Here is a 21,807-nt window from a genome sequence, read left to right as displayed (position 1 = left end):
TCATGCCTACTTTTATTAGTACCCTGCAGTTGTGTTTCATTTTGGATGTGGCAAAAGTATGATTTGAAAGTCAAGAAGGCAATTCCTTGCATTTCGTATTTAATTATTGAACACAGAACAATGCTAAAGCTGCATTTCCAAAGTTTGTGGTGTTGTGATTTGCAAGTTTTACTTAACAAAAGTGCAACCTGGCAGTAAAACATTATGTCTTATCACAATCAGACTGAAAAACATCATGTGTCTTTTATATTATGTATGTGTAGTAACCATCACACCAGCATTACAGAATTTGATGATTTACTTATTCTTTTCTTATTTTTAGATAGCATATAATTTTAATACAGTGAAACACAGTAGGCTCCACTGATTATACACATGGGGTACAAACTTTAGAATTATTCCTGGTGTATTACATCCAATTTTCATTGTAGTACGGGGTTTTAAAGAGAAAGCTAGTTTCAGCTTATAGTGAAGTTGGTTTTATTTATAAGGCTAGAGCGTACAGGGAATTCATTAGCAAAACGGCAAAACAAACTAGACCAACTGGGTTAGAGAAGTTCTAAAACATTTATCAAGTTCTTCAAATAAGCTGTTCTCCCTTGGCACATCCCAGCACACCACACGAACTTCTGCCCAACTCTGCTCATGAGCATGACACAACTACACCCTTGTGCAAATGTTTCAGCGCCTAATCATTAGCTACACAGCTTAAAAGATACTCAATAGACAAATTTAACTTGAAATTAATACAACCTGCTGTTTACTTAGGGCCTGCCTTTAAATGCAAAGCTGTGCTGAATGAAGAAATTTAATCACCTCCCATGTATTCTCATCCTTTCCCTACTCATAAATGTAACCCTCCAGGAAATTTCTTATCAAAATATATGTGTACTAAATAGCAACAGGCTGGTGGAAGGTAGTACACTGTCTGAACAACCGAACATTGAACAATTTTTATTTTAGCATTATTGAATAAAAGAATCACACAAGAAAACAATGGCATTTGCTGCTTCATGATTATATTTTGATGGTACTTTCCTAACATGAAAAAGGACTGGAGGAAAGAGAGTAGCACTAGAAAATATCAAAATATTTTCCTGAACATTTTTTGTGCTTTTATGGCAATAAAGAAAAAAATTACAGAAAATATTAGCAATCATTTTTAAAAGTACTTTGAACCCTTCTTAAAAAAACATGAGATAAATAGCAAAAATCCTCCAAGATATGCAATGTCTTCATCATGAAACAATACATGCTGATATTCAAACTTGAACTACGAGTTACACAGAGCTTCTTTCAGCTATTTGTCTGTGCATGTGTTTAGCACAAGGTGGACAGCTCTATAGAGAGAAGTAAAGGGTTTCTGCCTATGCTGAACCCTCACTGGTCCATGCTGAATGTTTTTATAGTACTCAGGATTACCAAGAGGTGATTTTGGGAAGAATATGAAGCACAGATTTTCTATTTTTAAACAGCAAGGACACTTTTAGGAAGAGAAAGACTTTGGTAACCACAGGTGGTCAATGACCTTGAATTTACATCTTGTCTCAAAGACCTGAAAATTGTTATGCAAGTATATATGAAATAAAAGAAAAGCTTGCACTGACAAAGGGGTAATTCTTATCATTAAATTAAAATGTTAAGGCAGACTTGTATAAAAATCTCACACAATCTGATCCCTGGACTGAAACTCAATAAGCATTTTTCATTAAGTCATTAAAATAAATAATTTTAGATGTTTTAATTTTATGCTACAGAAATTTTATATATCCTCACTGCAGATTGGACCTTTGTCTGAATAAAGAACCACCAATTTATTAAATCAAAGATTTTGGAGTGGGAGAACAAACAGATGTAGAGAAAAACACAGAACATGATGCACTGTTAGTATGTACACTTGAGCATGTACTATGAGGGCCAAAGAGGAAGGCAGTGGATGGTACTAATAAAAATTTATGTTAGTATTCAAAGCCGTTGGAAACTGAGTAGAGAAAAGCTGTGGGATTTTTTAGTTGCTTTATTCCATAAATAACATTCACTGAGCACAACACACTGATGCAATGCCTGGTCAACCTCTAAATGATAAACCAATCCATGCGGCTGACCAACAGACACTTGCCCCAGAACATGGAAAGGGGATTCTTGTTCCAACCAAGAGAAAGGACTGAAAATCCATTGAAGTCTTCGCTTCAAGAAGCAGCTGTCAAGCAATTCCTGACCCAAAACTCTAGTAGCAGTAGTGACAAGAAAAGTTTTCTGTCGGTTCCCTTTGGGATCAACCCTTCCTCTCCCTGTAATAAGACACAACACTGTGCATCTCAGCAGCACAGACAGGTGCCAGAACTCATGCTTACAAAGACAATGTAGGAGCTGGAGGAAGCAGGTGCCTAATGCAGAATTAATATACATTCTGGGAAAATGGTGAGAGATAGATACATTTGGATATCCTGGGAAGATAGAAGTGCAGAATGAAACTTATTCCTCCAAAAACTGTATCCATCTCAGAATATCCAATTCAGCTCTTTCCCCCGTCCCATTCCTCAAATCCTGTCTCTCACCAAAAGAATTTAAATTCTGCTTAAACCATAAAGAAATCTTTATGTCAACTGAACATGCAATCAGTCTTTGGCGAGACATAAAAATTGTGCATATTCAAGCAACATCAGCCTTATTGTGGAACACTTTCATAAACATTTGTTGCAATCCATTTTCCTAATTTCAGCCTTTTGCTAATATTGAAGGCTCTGCTTTCCTCTTGCTGCTTGCTTTTATATCCCTGCCATATCTAATATTTCATTGCATGTCATTAAAAACCAGATTATTTTAACTTCTCTCCAAAAGTCAGTTTCTCCCACACATATATCCCCAACAAGATTGTTTTCTTTGGACAAAGTCCTCTTGGCTTATTACTGTAAGTAACTAGGATTGGATGGGAAGGATGGCTAGACTTCAGCACTGCTTTATTCTGAGTTAATAAGCTCTTGAAGATAAAGGCTTTACTTCTCTAAGTATTTCTTCTTTTTTTTTTTTTTAAGCCATTAGACTTACTACACAAAACATAATCCCATCTATTTGAATACAATAGGAGGAAATCAAACTAGCAAAGTCTATATCTTTATAGAGAAAATCCTAGTCATGCCTAAAAAAAGTTGTCCCTGTTTAGCTAATAGAAACAGGCCATGTTGTTGCATATGTAGGCCTGGGGGTCTCCTTTTTTATGTTTACATACTTCTGTAGATAGCTTCAATTAAGCTAAGTTTGCACTGTTTATCTCTTGGCATGAGGAAACCGCTCTACACCACTCTTCATGTGCAGTCCTGGACAGTCACATATTTGGTCAACTGTTGCAGCTCCATTCACACATCATTAACAAAGCATTTAATCATTCCCTCCAGGAGCCTGGCATAAGGCTCTCTCCAGCAATTCCAGAGCAATGCTGTGATTGTACTGCCAGTGGTTGGACAACACTTACTGATGTGAAGCTGTGCTAAACTTTGCTGTGTTCCTGCATGATAGGTAAGTTTTTCTAGGATTCTTGCCATTGCAATACTTAAGTGTACACTTAAAAGCTTCACTCTGTACACCAAAAGTTATATTAACTCTACAACGAGAAGAAAAGAGGTTCAAACAAGGTTAGGGATACCAAAATAAGCAAGAGCTGTGTTACCAGCTAGGTTAGCAGAGCCATATTAACAGGGAAGCTGCATAGAAGATAGAAGACATTAGATGTAATAAACTTCAAGTTTTCAAAAGTACAGACAGAAAAATACAGTTTGAGAAAAAAATAAAAAATAAATTTAAAAAAACCCATACACTTTCAAATATGTCAGAGAGGGGAGACAAGTATTTCACAAGAAGAAAACAACAGGAGTTAAAGAATGAAGGCCGTGGTGAACAAAGAAACCCAAAGAAAGAAACCAAACCAACCAAAAAGAGTAGCATATAGCAATTCTTCAGGCACACTAAGAGTGTGACAGCATTACCAGTTACAGACAGGATGTCCAGCAGCAAAATTTCCCTGAGCACATGCACAATAAGAACCAAAGAAAAGATCTGCATGTCCAAATGTATTTATACAACTATGTGCGGTGACAGTGGTTCTTCTGTGCTCATCACGTTCCACAGTCCTAAGTGGAAGACACAAACCTTCCCTGGAAATTTCACTTGAATCAACTACATAGAATTGGATTTTTAACAAAGGTGAGAAGCCAGAAACCAGTCAAAACACTTGAAGAAGGATATCTGTTCTTTACAACTTTTACCTTGTGAGCTATCCAAGCTTCATTTGATTATTTGGAAGGGGAGAATGATCTAATCCCTCTAATGTTTTCTAAAACAATAGCACAAAAAAACCAATCTAATTTAGCTCCAAAAACCCTAAAAGACCCTGTGGACCTACTCCACAAAAGCCCCAGGCCTTCAAACATATCAAAAATTAGAGCATACTCTGCATCACTTGCTTTCAGAACACTTTGAGCCAACTTAAGGGCACCTTGAAGATAATTCCTTTCTCACAGACCCTTGGGACTTTCCTAGCTCTTCTAGAAGACACATGGCTTCTCCAAAACTATATTATGTACATACTCAAGATTTAAGGGGTGCCTATATGCTAAATTGTCATCTACCAGACTTCCTTAAAATTTCATATGAGGGGAAGATCACAAGCCAAGAAATTTACTCACTGTGAAAGATTCTGCTTTTAAAGTAAAAGCCATGACTGGAATCATATGTCCCACAAGTCATCCTTTACCTAAAGGAAGCCAGCAATCAGAGAGCAGTCAAGACAGAAGATAGCCATTAATTGCCGTAACTATACCTAAAACTATTTGCTAAAATTATTTATACCAATAACAAAGCTATCCACAGGTTCAGCTAATTCCTAGCCAGCACTGTGAACCAAGAGCTGATAAAAGAGATAGATATATTGCTAATTACTGCAGAATATTTTTTCCACAAAAGAACCATTCTATATGTAACATCTCAACCCTGAATTGAGAAAGAGCTGAAGAAAGAAGCACGAAACAAGACCAGAACTAACATTCATAGCTCTACAGTGACAACAGTGTTTTGGGAATATTACAGTTTATTCACTAACCCTCTACCCCCAAATATTGCCTTAATGTTTCAGAAATGCTAATTATCTGTCTCTCTCTCTGTGCCATGAAGGTTAGTGACCTTGTCACTCCTCTCCTTGTTAATACTTCCCCTTCGCTCCACAGGTCCAATCACCTTTTCTTTCAAATTGCCTAATTGATGAACATAATCAAGTTAAGCTCAGAGCAATTGTTCTCTACCTATATTTAATTTTGAAGGGGTTTTGCTTCTATTTCAGATACTGAGACTGGCTTTGTGTTCAAAAGCTTGTTTGTACCTCCTGTAGGAGTCTGGTAACAAATAAGCTGATACAGATGCAGTCTTATCAAAGAGTTTGAGATGGGGAATAAAATTTGTTAAAACTAACTAATTAGTTTTAACTAACTAATTAGTTAACTATCTAATCACATCATTATCGTATTACTTAGCCTTCATATATGTGGAAATTTTACATCAAGACTCAATTTATATTTGTAACCTGAAGTTCTAGAGGAAGACATAGGAGAGCACCACAGTTTTCTGTAATTATTTTTTCTGTATCAACAAAAACAAAAGAGCAAGGTGAATCTCAGAGAATCATAATTGCCCTAAGACTGATGGAGAGTTCTATGTTAAGACAATTCCACCCTAAACCAGACTTATCAAGGCTGCAGCAGCAGGCTTTATGACAAGCAAAACACAATATTTTGCCCAAGTTTTGATGATACGCAAGTATGGGTTAAAAAACCCCAAACATACACTAAAGAAAAAGGTTGAAAAAGAAAAACTCCACCAAACCAAATGACCCCAAACCAAAAAAAACTTAAACCTTCTTCCACCTTTTTTCCAAAAAATCTTAGTCTCCTAAGGTAACTTGTCTCCTTTGAAAAGATTGATAAAGTTTCTGCAGATCTTATCACATTGTGATTTAAGCCAAGCCATCAGAGACACAGGCCTTCCCTGATGAGTACAGGGAACCAGAGCCAGCTGACATTAAGAGCCTCTCAATCGCACACATTGCTCCGGTGTTGGCCATCGGACGCATCGAGACAGGATAATTCAGTGATAAGGTTCAAAGAATCAAGAGGAACCTTTTAAGTCTTAATACACCCTATTGTCTTCTGAAAAGGTGGATGTGCACTGTAATATCAGTGTCTGCTATGTCTGGAGACTAAATATCATTTTCAAGTTGTATCACTGTTTTTCCTTCAGACTGTTTCTAGTCCTTTCCCCATACAAAGTAATTCAATGTACAAATTTATCATGCACAATGTTTTAAATCTAATCCAATATCAATAAACCTCTCCAAATCGTTTCTGTAGCTTGGAATATTAAAAACTCCAGAAAGAAAAATGTTTATTTTTTAGATTAGACAACCAACACCTATTGCTTCCCTCCTGTCTCAATACTTTGGGATTATTTTATTTCTGCTGGAAGCAACTACTGATTTATATTTGCCAACTTGCTTGTCACTGGATAGGCATGCTCACAGAAACACACCAAGCTGAGAGCTGTGGTATCCCTGCTTTCCAGCTCTCAACTACTTACATTTGAAGCTGCCACTAGTACTTAATGTCATGGTTTTAGCCAGCAGCTTTACCAGCAGTAAAATAGAAACTACCAAACTCTCTTCAGCACCTGCAATGCCAATAAAATCTGGACTCAGGTTTCATGAGGTGAGAGTGTACCAAGTCCACCATGCCACCCAGCCCTCAGTGTATTAAGATATTAATTAGTCACTTTACTTATTATTCAGTCAAAATATGCTGGACTGAAACAAATTAGATTTTCGCACATATTTCAGACATTGGTTCAAGTCTTGCAAGGATTTTCTTTTATTATTTATAAGATCATGTGCTGTCTTCCTGCTGAAAATGAGATGGTCTGCATGAGGAAAAAGGTAAAAGAAAAGCAGAGAAATGAAAATCAGATATTCCCTAATGATATTTAAAAATAGAAATTTTGCCACTGTTACATACAGCATGTTCCATCTTTTGAGACTTAATGGCTCTCTTGTGGTTTAATGGAGAATTACTTTCAGTAATTGATTATTAAAATTTAAAATTGCTAACCATCTTCATTATTAGATGAGCGAACATGTTATCCTTGTAATTAAAAAAGCTTGAGATTCACTTTCATCCTGTTGACAGAATGGGCAGATAGGCTCAGCACTCCAGTGCAATGGTTTCAGGGTTCTTGTTTGACAAAAATAGCCAGCAAGCTATTTGATGGTGAAAATAGAGAACATTCATAGACTGAGAAAAAATAATGAACAGAGATAAAATAATAAAAATTCTTACAAACTAATTAAAGTTTTCTGTCCAAACTCTCATAGGCAGAATACAAAAAGCATTTTCCAAAGAATTTCAGTTGGGTTTAGGGGAAGAAAAAATGTGCATTGTTTGTGTTACAGATATATAGGATACATGTGATCTTGGATTTTTTCTTCCTATTTCTAGGGCTATTTTCACCTTTTGGAACTCAGTGCTGGACTCGTTACCTGCAGTAATGCAGAAACATGTCTGGGATAAGTGGGCAGACTATCATGTTCCCCTTAAGAAAAACTTAGAGCTGAATGAAAGAAAAGAGCCTTCCCAAATTACAAAGAGGGAGAACCAGTTTTAAGGTAGTGTCTTAAGTATAATACAAAGGGCTGAGGGTTTGCAGAAGAAAAGTAATCCTTTGGCATTTCTGTTGAGGCTAATAACAACACTTTAGGTCCTAATTTTAATGCTGTAGGCAGCTAATTCTCATACCACAGTCAGAACATAAGCAAAACAAAATAAACCCTGCTTCCCTCTCACCCCCTCCACCCCACCCCCCCCCAAAAAAAAAAAAAAAAAAGAAGCAAATCTATTTATTACAAAGTTTTAAGTTAGTAAGCATATTGCCTTTTTGGAAGTATCTGCATTATGCTGCCAGTTCCCAGACTTTGCAAAATGATACAAGACCACCAAAAGTTCAAGACTGGTAGACAGTAGCAGAGCTCTAAACAACTGAAAATAATACTTTCATCCCATATATTTAATATTAGTCTCTTTGCCAGAGATATCACTTGTAAAAACCTATTGCTAATTTTTTTTTTTCATTTCTCCAGCAAGATGAAAAAATTACCATCCACACTTCTTACACTAAAAAGCATGAAGAAATTTCCAAAGTATAGAGGAAAGATGTTGGAGAAAAATTGTTTTCCTACTGTAATTACAGCAGATGTTTTTACCATCACACCGGATGATCTTTATAACTAACAGTAACATCAGTATAAAATGTCTGAACCATCAGGACCACATTCCACAAGCCCCAGAGTATTTAAAACCTGTTCTCCTGGCTATTCCAGTTCTGTTTGTTTCCCTTCAGTCCTTCCCCAAGACTGTTCTTTTCATCTCATCTCAGTGTGCAGGAATGCTGTTTACTGTATGCATATGTTGGCATAGGTCACACCATCTCAGCACAATGCCAAGGCAGATTCAGAGCAACATAACACCTCAGGTCACAACATCAACAATATTTCCAAGATGTGCCATGGAGGGAAATTCCACATTTTCAGCAAAGTATGCTCCACTACACAATGTACAAAATAGTATAAGTGTTCCTCCATATAGTTACAGCAAGTATATTAACTGTAAAATATGTATTGCAAGATATGCAGTGTTTATTTTTCAGTGTGTATGTTCATTTCCATATCCTGAGTGGCTTGCAAACAAACACTTTGCATTAGTGCAAAAAGGTGTATTGTATCACATCCTAATGTTACAAGAATTATTCAAGAGGGGCATTAAACCTTAGTTTGAATCACAGAGTAGGACCAAATAAACTGAACTTTCTTCAGCGCATCCACAACTTTCTATTAGCTGAACTATATATTACTAAAATACAAAATATATAGCTGTCTTTATCTGGTAATAGATAGCTTATCCATAGGCCAGGAGAAGTGTGTGTTAAGGATCCATTTTTCTATAGATGTTATCATCATGAGACAGACTTTAAAGAAATTTCCTATTGAAGGGAAAAATTAGTATGGATTTCCTGTCTAGCAGGATGCAAGGTGTGTATAGCTGTTCAAAAAGCCTCTGGTTTGTTTTTAAACATGGACAAACTGGAGCTTCAAGTGTGAGGTTATGATATCACATGGCCCATTACATATATGGCTCTAAAAGTTACCTTCATTTTACATAGATAAAATATTATCAAACTGCAAAAAAGTACTTTCACTATAAATGACAATCACAGAAAAAAACTAGAAGAGATTGCAAAGAAGGATGAGGTCACTATTTCAAATGTTTCTGTGTGAACCACTTTGCATTTTTATGCATCCCTCCTTGGAACACTCTGCGTCTTGAGAATCACTGGCAGATAACAGAATTCCAAAGTTAAATTATTTCTGAGTGAGAACTGTCAGGTTAGGATCAGGGAATTATAGAATGAGATGTCAATAGGATTAATTACAGGGATAGAACCAGAAGAACTGTATTTTTAATCATAAAAACCAAGTTTTCCCTCCAATTTCAAAAAAATATGGCAAAGTTCTTTGTCTATATCTGTGATACTCCACAATATTAGCAACCCCACTCTGCATTTTACTTCACCATGCCTGAACTTCTTACCTGGCATCTGATACCTTAGCAGTGCAAAGACAAGGACCAGATTTCACCCTCTTTGCTCACAGTCAAATTCATGTCAGAGATCTACTCTAGTGCTAAAGACCTAGATGGGGTTGAGAATAGGAAACAAAAATACAGAATAGCTCAGGTTTCAGCTTTATCCTGTGAGGCACAGAACACACAGAATACTGGAGGATATCAGCAAGGTCTTAGTAACTACTTTGGCACACACAAAACACTAGATTACTTGTTAGCCTCTGATTTCAGCTGAGATTAATTTTTTAAAAGAAGATAGTGAAAAATTAGATTTGTTAATTCATTTGAGGAGGGTATTATGATTAGCAGGAAGTATTTTGTAAATATCCAATGGATTATACTTTCTGTGGTCACATACTGTTCAGTTATGTAGGCTTGGAGAGACTGTACTGAATGGACTACATTTGGTAATCTCCAAACCATCCACAGCAAGTACTTAGTAGGATAGAGTTGGAGGAAAATAGGAAAGGGACAGGTGGACAAAAACCTCTGAAGTTTTACACAAATAGCAACCTCGGTGTGGTTTGCAGAGCCTAAAAGCTGAGTCAAAGAAGAGGCAGGAAAAAAAGTCCATTTATGTTTGCCAGAATCTACCTTTTCCTTTAAAGGTGCTATCTAGTTAGCAAGCCCTACCATAAGCAGTGTCAGCAAGAAGCATCCCCCTACATGTCTAAATGTAAATATTGTAACTCTCAGGTTTGTTTTAGAGATAGGGAAGGGGAAATAGAACAGGGAGAGTGAGCACTCCAAAACGGAACTGTTACAGTTTGGCCAAAAAGCTTCAAGACTCAAGTACCTATGATACACACCCACACAAAGCTAGTGCAAAGAGCCATACAATCACGTGACTATATACAGCATATGTGAAAATCCAAACCCTGGGTATGCTTGAGCTTTGCTTTTCTTATGTAACTCATCACAGTCTCCTGTATGAAAATGCTCAATCCCTTGAATTTCACTAAAGCATCTATTTCCATAAAACACTTATTAAAATTACAGATCGCTCTAATTCATTATGTCACTAGCTAATGTTGTTGTGGCTGGATTACAAACCCAATGTCACCTCTATATGTGATGCACTGGGTATCAGTTGGATGTTTGGCTCTGTGCCTGGCTACAGCATGGGAGACCCAAACCTTCAAAGCTGGCCTTGTGTCCTCCTTTCCTCCTGAGAGAGTTTCTCCTCATCCTTACATGGCTCTGCTATGCTCTTACTATAGGAGCAGAATACCTAAAACCTCATGCAAAGACAAATTTCTACCACCAGAGCCAGAATAGAAAGGAACTAAGTAGGCAACATAGCAGCTGATTAAACTCACATTTCCCTTCACTTACATTTTGTAAGCTACTTTGTAAGCTGCTTTGTTTATGCATGCAGGAAATCCTTTTCAATCTCCTTTTTTTGTTAACTGCATGCTCCATTTTGATTCGAACACACATCACCCTGTCCAAGCTGATTTCCATTCCACTAATACTCTAAATGACTAGCTTATAGTAAGCAACTTCTTGGACTTGAAAGTTTTACATACAGTGAAGCAAAGAGAACTAATTGTTTTTATTTTCAAGTCAATCAGCTAAAAGTACATGTAATTTAACATGGATGTTTCTTTAACCAAGATGCAGAGGAAAAAAAATAGATCCTTATAGAAGATATAGATACTATTAGAAGCAGTATCAGAAGTCTGCTACTACTGAAAACAAAAAGTTGTGTTTATACTTTAAAGATACATTTTTTAAAAAATACAGGCACGCTTACAATAGAAAAGTCTACATCAAGGTTCACAGGAAAAAATATATGAAAGCAGGGAAATTACTTTCAACTCCAATTGCAATCTCCAAAAAGAGAGAGAATACCCAAGAAAATCCCACCACACTAAAAACTCAATTTATCTTTTTTGTTTCTTCTTCTGTTTCTTCTGAATGTGTATGAAATCTTATGCTAGTGACACTTGCATATATATGATAATATATCATTATATACTGTTAAACATAACCATCATAATTTTTCATTCATATCTATATTTATTTAGGCAATGAAATAATTTATCACATAATTAATGCTTGATTTATAAAAGGATGCATAAGCACTTAAGTACTGCATCTAGAACAGGTGATTAAAGGCATTGGTAAATTTTTTCAGTAGCTGAACTACCACAGTGTACCAAATTTACACATTACAACTGAAGTACCAATTTGAATATTGTCCCAAAATTATTAAGGGGAATGGTGGAGTACTTTAAAGACTTCTTTTCAGACACTGTCAGTGACACAGAGAGACAATATAATCTAATCCTACTGACACCATTTGAATAAAGCTGAAATATAGCATTCCAATTAAATTCATAATTTCATTAAAAAGTAACATCAGCTGGTAGTTACAGCAAGCCACCACAGCATTTTTCTCCCTATCATGATGGAGTCTATATGTGTTCTAGATCTAGAGGCCTATGCCACAACTTGTGAAAGTACAGTCAAACAGAATGTCACCAACTGAGAAGAAGACTTCAACAAAAGACGCTTGTTTTGTTTTTATAATAAGCTCTTAAATGATTGAAATTTTACACTTATCTTTATGCAGGAGGTTTTTGATAGGCTTTTTCTTTCTGTTGTTGTAACCATGACAATTCATAACTATAATATGATTTCCATTTAAAAATATCTTCATTAACATAAACATTATCAACTTCAGTCAGTTTTGATCTTTCTGCAGGGAATACAACCTTCAAGTTATAGATAACTCTCTCACCTAACTACATTTTCGTACCCTAGCAAACCAAATAACTGGTTTAGTGATATATTCAGCAACCAGGATTTATGAAACTCCCCCAGTCAAGTTTTCCATGGCTTTAAATGCATATCTGCTCAATTTTCAGGATCTGCTTTAGCTTGCTGAACTCCTGCAAATCCCTATTATTGTGCCAGAGGGACTTCGATGTGGGTTTACTTTCATAAGCTGAAGACAAGCAATATCTGACACCTCCGAGAAAGAGGCCAAGTCTAGCACCTTGGGCTTTTATCTAGCTAGACCAGCCTAGAACCCACAGAACTAACTGCCAAAAAAAGGACATTCTTGTATTAGCTAAGGAAATTTTTTGAATTACTGTGTTTTATTCAGAGCCATAACAGTGCACAAAAGAATTTCTTCCTGGCAGCCACTGAATTAAGTGCCGTTTCCAAAACTGATTAGGTGAAGAACGGCAATTTTAACACTTGCCTTGGCTTTTGGTGTGAGGTGGAGAAACAACAGACTGAAAGACAGTGTCACATTGTAAATATGTGCCTTATTGCACACACACTAAAACCTGCCAGCTTAAGTGAGATTTTTTTCTCCTTTTCAAGGAATTTTAAGAGACATCATTTTGATTAAAACCCAGGTGAAAGTTGAAGCCATAAGAGCAGAGAACAGCCCCTAGTCAGAACAGTGAAAAACAAAGAAGCTGTTGTTCATAACTGCTCTGATCCCAGGTCATGTTAGCTTTTTGTGGCATTAAGCAACAGCTGCTTAAAAACTGTCTTTCTGCCAACCAGGGGGACAAAATCACAGCAGTGTAGATCATTACTTTTCTGATAACACTAAAAAACCTAGGGTACAGTTGAGCTGCTAATAAAGCCTGCACAAGACATTTTCTCACACCCCACATAATCTCCTGGTGCGTGTTCAAGGCACAGTTACTCCTTTTTAATCATATATTACCTGTTAGCAGCTCTTAGTCAAAAGATTCCCACTCTCTCTTCCTTTGCTTTATAGGAGGTAGCTATCACCCAGTCTTTTACCTTCCTCCATCAATTCCTGCAGAAAAATCTCACCCTCCAATCCCCAAGTCACAAATGTCCCTCTCTGCTCAAGGACCATCACCACCTATCTTCTCCTGACTGCTTGCCCAGGGCATTTGATTCTCTCTTGAGGCAGAACTGAACACAGTCTTTCACACCCACCTCATTCGAGCCTGTGGACACACTGCTCAGCCATCTGGGAAGGTTTCTAGGCCTCTCTTTTGGGTGGAAAGAAAGTTGTTCTGTAACACCTGCTTAACTAAGTACTACTAAAGCTTGTGATCCTTTTGGATTTTCGCATCACTTTTTCATCAGTAAACCAAGTACAGATCCATGACCTTCCTCCAGTCTCTCCCGCACTGGAATCTCTGCTATGATAATTGCCACATTTTGTTTCAATAGGATTTTTTCTGCTATTAAATTTAAACCAAGTATGAGTTGCAAATTGCTTCTAGCCTAGGGCAGACACATCTTACTCCAGGGTTTAATACTTTATTTGACCCTAGTTTGACTTTATATCTGGATCTACAAGACTAATCAGATGGGTAGCTTCAAAGAAGCACCAGGCATTAGCTTTTTAGGCCCTTTCCTTAGAAATTTTTCCTCTAAGAACAAGCACAATATGAACAGTAGTCAGTTTAAGAACAACAAAGATTGTTTCCACAAGCTTTTCCTTTTCTCCCAGACAGGAATGTGATTCAAGGACCTGCAAGGCCTCTACAGCAGTGACCTCATCTAAGAAATGTTGCACATAAGGCAGTAACAAAGGTACTACGAGGCAAAATATCAGTCTGCACAAGGCACTTAATATGTGCAATACTCGATTTATCCTCTTCAGAAATTCTAACCTCCTACAGAGTCAAGAAAAAACACAAAGTTCATCTATCATAAATTTGTCTATAAGCAGCAATACCGTCATATTCTGCATTTACAGGAAACTCACTAATGGATGTGGACACGGTCCTCAAAAGACCTGAAAGCTTGGGATCTTCTCATTCAGTTTATTTCTTAGAATCTGGAAAGGCTATAAGAAATCTTTCCTTTACACATTTTTGACCCTTTTGCCAAAATTCATACACTTAGTATCTTATGTACTGTGATATATGAGGCTCTTTTCCACCTCTGTTTGCATGCCATCCCTAAAACTCACGACATTATTAACCTCTGTTTTTCAGCATCTAATAGATGTCACTAGAAAAACAGTTTTAATAAATGCATCCTGGAACATTCAGTTTGGAGCTAAGGTACCATGTGTGAAAAGGAAAAATAATGATAAGTGATAAATGGGATAAAGATTTTAGGGAAATTTTATTGTATTTAATTAATCTACCATTTTTACTAAGTTGCTTTCAAGTGAAATGGCTTTTTACCAACTCCTTTTGAAAAGGTTAGAAGGGTATTCCCTGAGCTACAATCATTAGCATATAGATGTCTCTAAGTGTTAATTTCTGTTTTCACTGAATGAATGTAATTTAAAATGAGGCCCTTTCAAATCAGTTAACTTTGGCCATTTGAGGAAGATAAGAAAAACGGACTCAAGCATGAACCCCAGCAAAACCTGCTTCTTAAGGATAAATATATGTGACTATTTAAGAGTCTCCATTGCCACATGCTGCAAGTGATAGATTTCAAGAAAATTACGAGAAAAGGTGGATGACAGGATTAAAGTCCTTCCACTAGGTAATAGAATCCATTAATAGGGCTAACAATAACAAAAAAGAAAGGTTTTTTTTATAGTTCATTTTTAAAAAGAGAGTTGAAAACCAGCCTAGAAATTACAGTGCTGGCAATTAGTTTTATACCTTCAGCAAAACATGTTGAATTTCTCCTCCTTCAGTTTTATGCAACAAAGGAAGAAACTTAGGACATGATCCATCTCCTAAATTAATGAATAATATACCAACTCATCTTCATCTGGATAAGGCTCAGGACACTTTAGAGGTTTTTATTTAAAAATGACACAGTACATGTTCAGTATGATGAACCTCTGACACAGATGTCCATCCAGGCCTGCCTCATGCCCAAAGAAGAAAGGGTTTCTCTTCAGCAGATTTCTAGCATATATACACCATAGAACATGGTTAATAATGACACAGAATATTGGTAGTTAAATGTACCGCATTCTCCAACAAAAAATGATACCTTCACCAGAACATAACTTTTCTGAAGTTATATTTTTTCCCAGAGAGGTAATTTCTTGCTTCAGTGTTTTTAATTCATGGGAGAAAAATAAAGAAACAAAGAAACAAGAGATCAACTTCAGCCTTGAAGAACAGGAAATAAACATGAAATATGGGAAAGTGATTTGTCCTAACCTACACAGAAATTCCGCCTGTTCTAGCAAAGTTACACAGTTTTGGATTATATTTAATTTGCACATACTGAAATGATCATTGCCATATTCTGGTTAAGTCCTCAGAAAATATGTTCGCTCTGAACCTATTAGGATGTGGAGAAGTCAGACTTGCCACACCGCTTCCTTGACAGCGGCAGATCCCTCAGGTATGGCAGGTGCTAGGAAGGAAAGCAGAAAGACCATTCTTTCTTTTTACCCATACAAGATATGATTATATTACAGAAGGAAACAATGCATTGTTCAGGAAGCCAAAAAACAGGAGTAAGAGGAGAGACTAATGTCTTGTCAGCCCACTTTTCAGAAAGGGAGAGCAGCAACAGCCACAAGATTGAGTCTGATAGATAAAATTGAAAGTCAGACCATACATACATCAAAAATACAATCCCAAAAATTCACAAATCCCTGCTTCTACATTATTGCTCATCAAGAGAGATGAATAGAAATCTTCTGAGTTATTTCTCTTTGCCACTTCTACAAGATGCTCCATTAAATCAAATGTAGATTCCTGTTGTAGGCTGTACCTGATGGATTGGTCAAGAGAGAAGTCAATATTTTTTCCTTACATATAATTTTTCTCTTGTTCCCTACTTAAAATTCAAGATCAATTAATTATAATCAAACAGCATTTAGGTTGCATAGTCATATAATATCCTGAGTTAGAAGAGACCAACAATGATCATCAAGTTCAACTTCCAGTTCTGCACATCCCCAGAAATCACACTATATATCTGAGAGCATTTTCCAAACTCTCAAACTGTCAGGCTTGGCACTATAACCACTTCCCTGGGGAGCCTATTCTAGTGTTCAGCCACCCTCTGTGTGGAGAACCTTTTTCTGATACCCAGCCTAAACCTCCCCCAGTGTGAATTCAGGCTATTCCCTTGGGTCCTAGTGTTGGTTACCAGGGAGATTAGCCCCTGCTCCTGCACTTGCCCTCATGAGGAAGCTAAAGACTGCAATGAACTCTCCCCTAACAAAGCCAAAAATCTAAGTGACTACAGCTGCTTCTCATACAACTTCCCTTTAAGACCATTCACCATCTTCATAGCCCTCTTTTGGGAACCCTCTAATAGCTTTATATATTGTTCTTATATTGTGGCACCCAGAACTGCACACAATATTCAAGGTGAGGCAGAGTAGGACAATCCCCTCCCTTGCCTGGCTGGCAATGCAGGGCTTGATGCACCTTGATGCACCTGCAAAGGACAGAGTTGGCCCTTTTGGCTGTCAAGGCACTGCTAACTCATGTTCCCTTTGCCATTAACCAGGATCCCCAGGTCCCATTCCATGGGGCTGCAGTCCCATCTCTGTTCCACAGTCTATAATGTATGGGCAGGGTTAGCCCATCCCAGGTCCAGCACTGCAGAATCCATCACTCATCCCTGTTAAACCTCATACAGACTGGTGGTTGCCCATCTCTCCAATTTGTCAAGATTTCTTGGCAGGGCCTCTCTGCCCTCAAGCAAGTCAAGAGCACCTCCTAATTTAGCATCATCAACAGACTTAATATACCTTTGAGTCCTGCATCCAAGTCAACACTCAGAAAGGGAGGAAATAATGCATTAAACAAGTCCTGACAATTACACAGTCATGCAAGACAACTGATTCGAGTTCAAATGAAGTTCTCTTCCTGGGAAAGGTAATGTCAGTGCAAACTTCCCCCTCTAGACACTCTAGACAATGTGTCGAGATCAGTTCTCTTGCCTCAGACTTCCTTCTTCTCTACCAACAACTAAAAGACAGGCCAGCTGATGTCAGCTATAGTATGGATACAAGACTATTTGGACTTGGATTAAGACCAGCAACATGGTATATGAAATAAACTGAACAGATGGTAAGAACATTCAGCTTTGATATTCTTTTTTATCCTGGTCACTTTTCTGCATCAAAATATGCTGATTATGCAAACCCTGAAAATAAGCCTTATACTCTTCAGATAAACATACATTATGCAATCTACTATTGCAACAGCAAATATATAAACAGGCCAACCCCTAACTGGCATTACTATGCATTGCTGCTAATAAATCCAGCTTGTTTGAATAAGTCATGCAGTGGAACTGCAGGTACTCTAGTCTCTGGTGTTGGATGTGAATGGCTACAGGAGGAGGGATTTCCCATAAACAGAGTTCTTCACAAGATTTCCTAAATTTACACTGTTTATGAGCATTATCTACCCTGCTTATTGGCTTCAACAGCCCTGCTCTTATGAATAAGCAGAGTTTACATGTAAAAGGCCAAGTGAAAGTTCTGAAATCACCTTCCAGTTATAAGCCTACCTGTGCTACCCATTGCATATCCAGTGCTTTAAACAAAATCTAAATAAACATTTTTATCTTGGTTTCTAATCTGAAAGATAGTCAAAAAAAGTGGTATACTTTTTACTCTCATTTGCATGCCTAAAATTATATTTTGCTTTGTAAGTTTTCCTACTTACAGTTGCCACAGAGTTTCAAAAAGTTCAGTAATGAAATTCCTTCACATCATCCCTTGTACAAAAAAAATTACTGAAAAACTCCTATGCTTTTAGCAGAGCTGTAAATAAAAAAATTGCCATCATAATCTGTATTTTTTTTGCAAGGCTCTTCATGTAAGTAGAATCCTTGTAGTCTGTTCTTAGTGTGTATGAAACGTGCACAGTCTTTAGAAATGCAGATAATCAAAAAAAGAGCCACTAGGGAAACAAAGTAATAACATTAGCTAATGCCACACAGTAATGTTTATTTAACAAATCTGTGTTGCATGCCTGACATTTCCCCTGGCATCAATTTATTTTGTTTTGCTTTTCTCTGATAGTAGCACAAATGCATTTAAAATGTAAACTTATTTTACACCTACCAAAGTGTATACACAATATAATAAAAACATATACATCCTTTTTAATATCTTATGGGAATACATACTGGAGATGTGCAGAAAGCCCGGCCGCCAAAGTAAACGATCTAGATTATGGAAAATGTTCATTTTTAGCTCTCCCAATAGCTACTAAAACTGCAATTGTCAGTGCACTGTACATCACTGCATTATGCTATTTATAAAAAGTGCCACAATGTGACAAAATGATACTATCCATCAGGATCCAATCTTAACTGAAAGTGGCAGGGGAAGTGGTGTGGATGGAAAGATATCTTCATAGACCATTCAAACTGGCAGTTTGGAATAGTTACAAATGGCAGTTTTCAGGAGTTTAATTTACTGGTCATTTGTAAAAGTGTATACAAATGATTCAATGAACCAAATTAGAAGAAAAAAAAAGTTTCTACTTTCAAACTTTTCTGTAATCAAGCCATCTCTTCCTCCACTTTCCTTCCAGACAAAGTTCATGCAGCTTCATTCATCCACTCACGTCATTAGAGTCCTAGATTTTTTGGCCTTTCTTTTCAGGATCAGTACCTTTCTTGACTTAGAAAGCCAGCCTAGACAGTTGTCCTAAAAAAAAAAAACAAACAAAAAAAAATCCTATTTATTTTCCCTTTTCCTTAATATCCAACTATCTTTGCTGCCTCACTGGACTTTTTCCAAACACTGACAACCCAATTTTACATCTTCTCTACTAAAATATTCAAGTTGTATCAGACAACACCAAGGATGACACTGGACAACACACCAGGCAGGATGACATCCTCTCTCGTGTATACCCATAATCTACTTCTGCAGTAACAACTTTTTTCTTTTTAAATGGGAGATAAAAAAGTGTCATTAAATTCAAAGTAATGGGGAAGAAAAACCCTGAGGCATGCATATGCAAGGATCAGTCAGCAGTCAGATACCACCACTGTGAAAGCACCAGTTCGATTTTCAGAGATCCAAAAAAATAAATAGTATTAAAAACTGAAGAAAAAAACCAAGGGAAAACAACAAAACAAAAACAAGCAAAATATTACATGGTTTTGTAAACCCAAATACTCACAAATCTTTTCTTTTAAATGCAGTTCTGATTACCTCATTAAAGAGCCAACAGGAATACAAAAAAACACAATGGAGACAGTTCAACACTTCAACTGAAGTTTCACCCATATCTTATAAAGTAAGAATTGCTGAAGTAAAGCACACACTGCCTCACCACTTGTTGCTTATAAACATCTGGTAAACATATCAAGAAACATGTTTAAAAAGATTCAAAGAACTTTCTCCACATAATGAGAAGTGCAACTCTTTGCCTGAGAGGGGGTGGAAGTCAAGAGTATAAATGGGACCAAATAGCTGCCAACAGTTCATAGTCCAGTAATAACTAGTTAAGAACAGACAAGATGAAGCCCACCAAAAGAAGCTCTCTAATTATATACTGTTTACAAAAGGAGATCCAGCATTTTGGGGATGAGGGGAGAAGAAACCCTTACTCTCAAAGTAGCTGTTCCAAAAGGCAAAGGGTACTCCTCTTTTCAATTTCTTTAATCTCATCTCTTCAGTGCTCCATTGTGCTTTCTCCATCTCTCCTTCAGAACCAGTCAGCTTGCTTTTCTACCTCTGACAATCATTAACAGTTTTCCAGATGCAAGAGTATGGGGCAGAAGGTTTCACAGGAAAGAGGATGCATCAAAATTATTCTTTGACCCAAAGGAAAAAGTAGCCTTTAACTCACCTGTATGGGCCTATACCTCCAGTTAAAAGCCAAAGTATTGAAAAATTAAAGTAAGCTAACTGGAAAACTAAGTTTAACAAGGAACTGTACACATCTAGGTAGTTTTGACTAGATACGAAATCAATACTAAAAGGATTGTGGTTTTTTTAAACTATTCTTAAGAAAATGGGCCTAGATATAGAACCTATCCTATAACATAGAACTCTTACTGCTATTATTTCCACAGCAGAATCTGGAAGAATATACTAGGATATGCTGCCATATGGTCATATTTGCTCAGTTCCCCAGCTCCATCTATTTTCTTCTCCCTTATGAGGGCAGCTTTTGTTGCACAAAAAAAAAAAACAAAACAAATCAAAACCAAACAATAAAAAACCTGCAAAACAAAACACCCAAGCACAACAAAAACAAACAAACCCCAACAACAACAAAACCAGAATCAAGCCTACAAACCATTACATGGAAAGATATTAGTCTAGGTATAATGCATGACATAAAGACCTATTGGCCTATATAAAAACATCATTGTTTGCTTATATAACTGATAACTTGTGTATATGGCTGGAAGAAAAAATAACATGAATGCTTTCTCAAAGACATACCATGTTTTGCATTATAGTAATGAAAAAGTCTGCACATAATGGTCACAGCTAAATGCCACTAAATGTACTAACATCACACTGACACATTTGGTACACTCCTATGCTCTGTTAGTTTATACACAGTACATAGGTTTTACTTAGAATATGTCTTGCTGTATTGTAATTGTACCAAGAGTCCAATACCTGTACATGGTTCCTGGAATTATTTTTGAGTCTGCTGTCTTATAATAGTTTAGTTAATGTTCAGTGAAAAGCAAACTGAAAGCACACCTCCTTCTCTGACCTCAGTGTACCACACCAGCATGATTCATTTCCATCTATCACCAGGAACAGCAGTAAATGAATTGGCAGTTATCTCAGTTTTTAAGTGGAAGACACCTTAGTGCAGGCACCTACCTCTTTGGTACTCTTTTTCACAGTTTCATGTACTCCTGCTCTCTATTACCTCTGCAGAAAACCCTAGTCTTTTTCGGTTGGCAGAAAATCTTCCACAAAAAATTGTAATCACTATATTTATTCCACATTCATCAACTTGACATGATAAGCCTTTACTGTTCTTCCTTCTAAAGATGTTTTTTCCAGCACAAACACCAGGCAACGCAGAAATGTTTAGGTCAGACTAATGTGTTACTGGCTGTAGGCTACAGTGTTTTATTTCCCTTCAGCCAGTGCTGCTTATCCTCATACAGCATCAATCTAGACCTTTCTCTGCCACTATTTTTTTTCCTAACTTGTTAGTTGCCCTTGTCTAGATCTGTCATTGCCTCTATCCCAAGCCCAAAA

At 36.9% G+C, this 21,807-nt stretch overlaps 1 protein-coding gene across 17 annotated transcripts in view; it reads right to left on the bottom strand.

Annotated features, from left to right (window-relative positions):
* FIGN (fidgetin, microtubule severing factor) overlaps positions 1-21,807 on the bottom strand; it is a 369,233-nt gene that overhangs the window by 341,071 nt on the left and 6,355 nt on the right. The window contains exons 1-2 of one of the 17 annotated variants that reach the window (XR_015288994.1): positions 19,187-19,221; positions 15,959-15,998 (exon numbers count right to left, since the gene is read on the bottom strand). The exons of 14 other annotated variants lie outside the window; for them this stretch is intronic. The gene's annotated coding sequence lies outside the window, so the exon portion shown is untranslated. Of the gene's footprint in view, positions 1-11,236; positions 15,999-18,531; positions 19,270-21,807 lie in introns of those variants that run through there. 2 more of the 17 variants (XR_002865963.2, XR_002865964.2) reach the window with 2 other exon arrangements.

Source organism: Cyanistes caeruleus, chromosome 7, assembly GCF_971803275.1.
Source record: "Cyanistes caeruleus chromosome 7, bCyaCae1.hap1.1, whole genome shotgun sequence".
Classification (NCBI taxonomy): Eukaryota; Metazoa; Chordata; class Aves; order Passeriformes; family Paridae; genus Cyanistes; species Cyanistes caeruleus.
The sequence above is the reverse complement of the archived record's forward strand: the minus strand, read 5'-3'. Positions and strand labels throughout refer to the sequence as shown.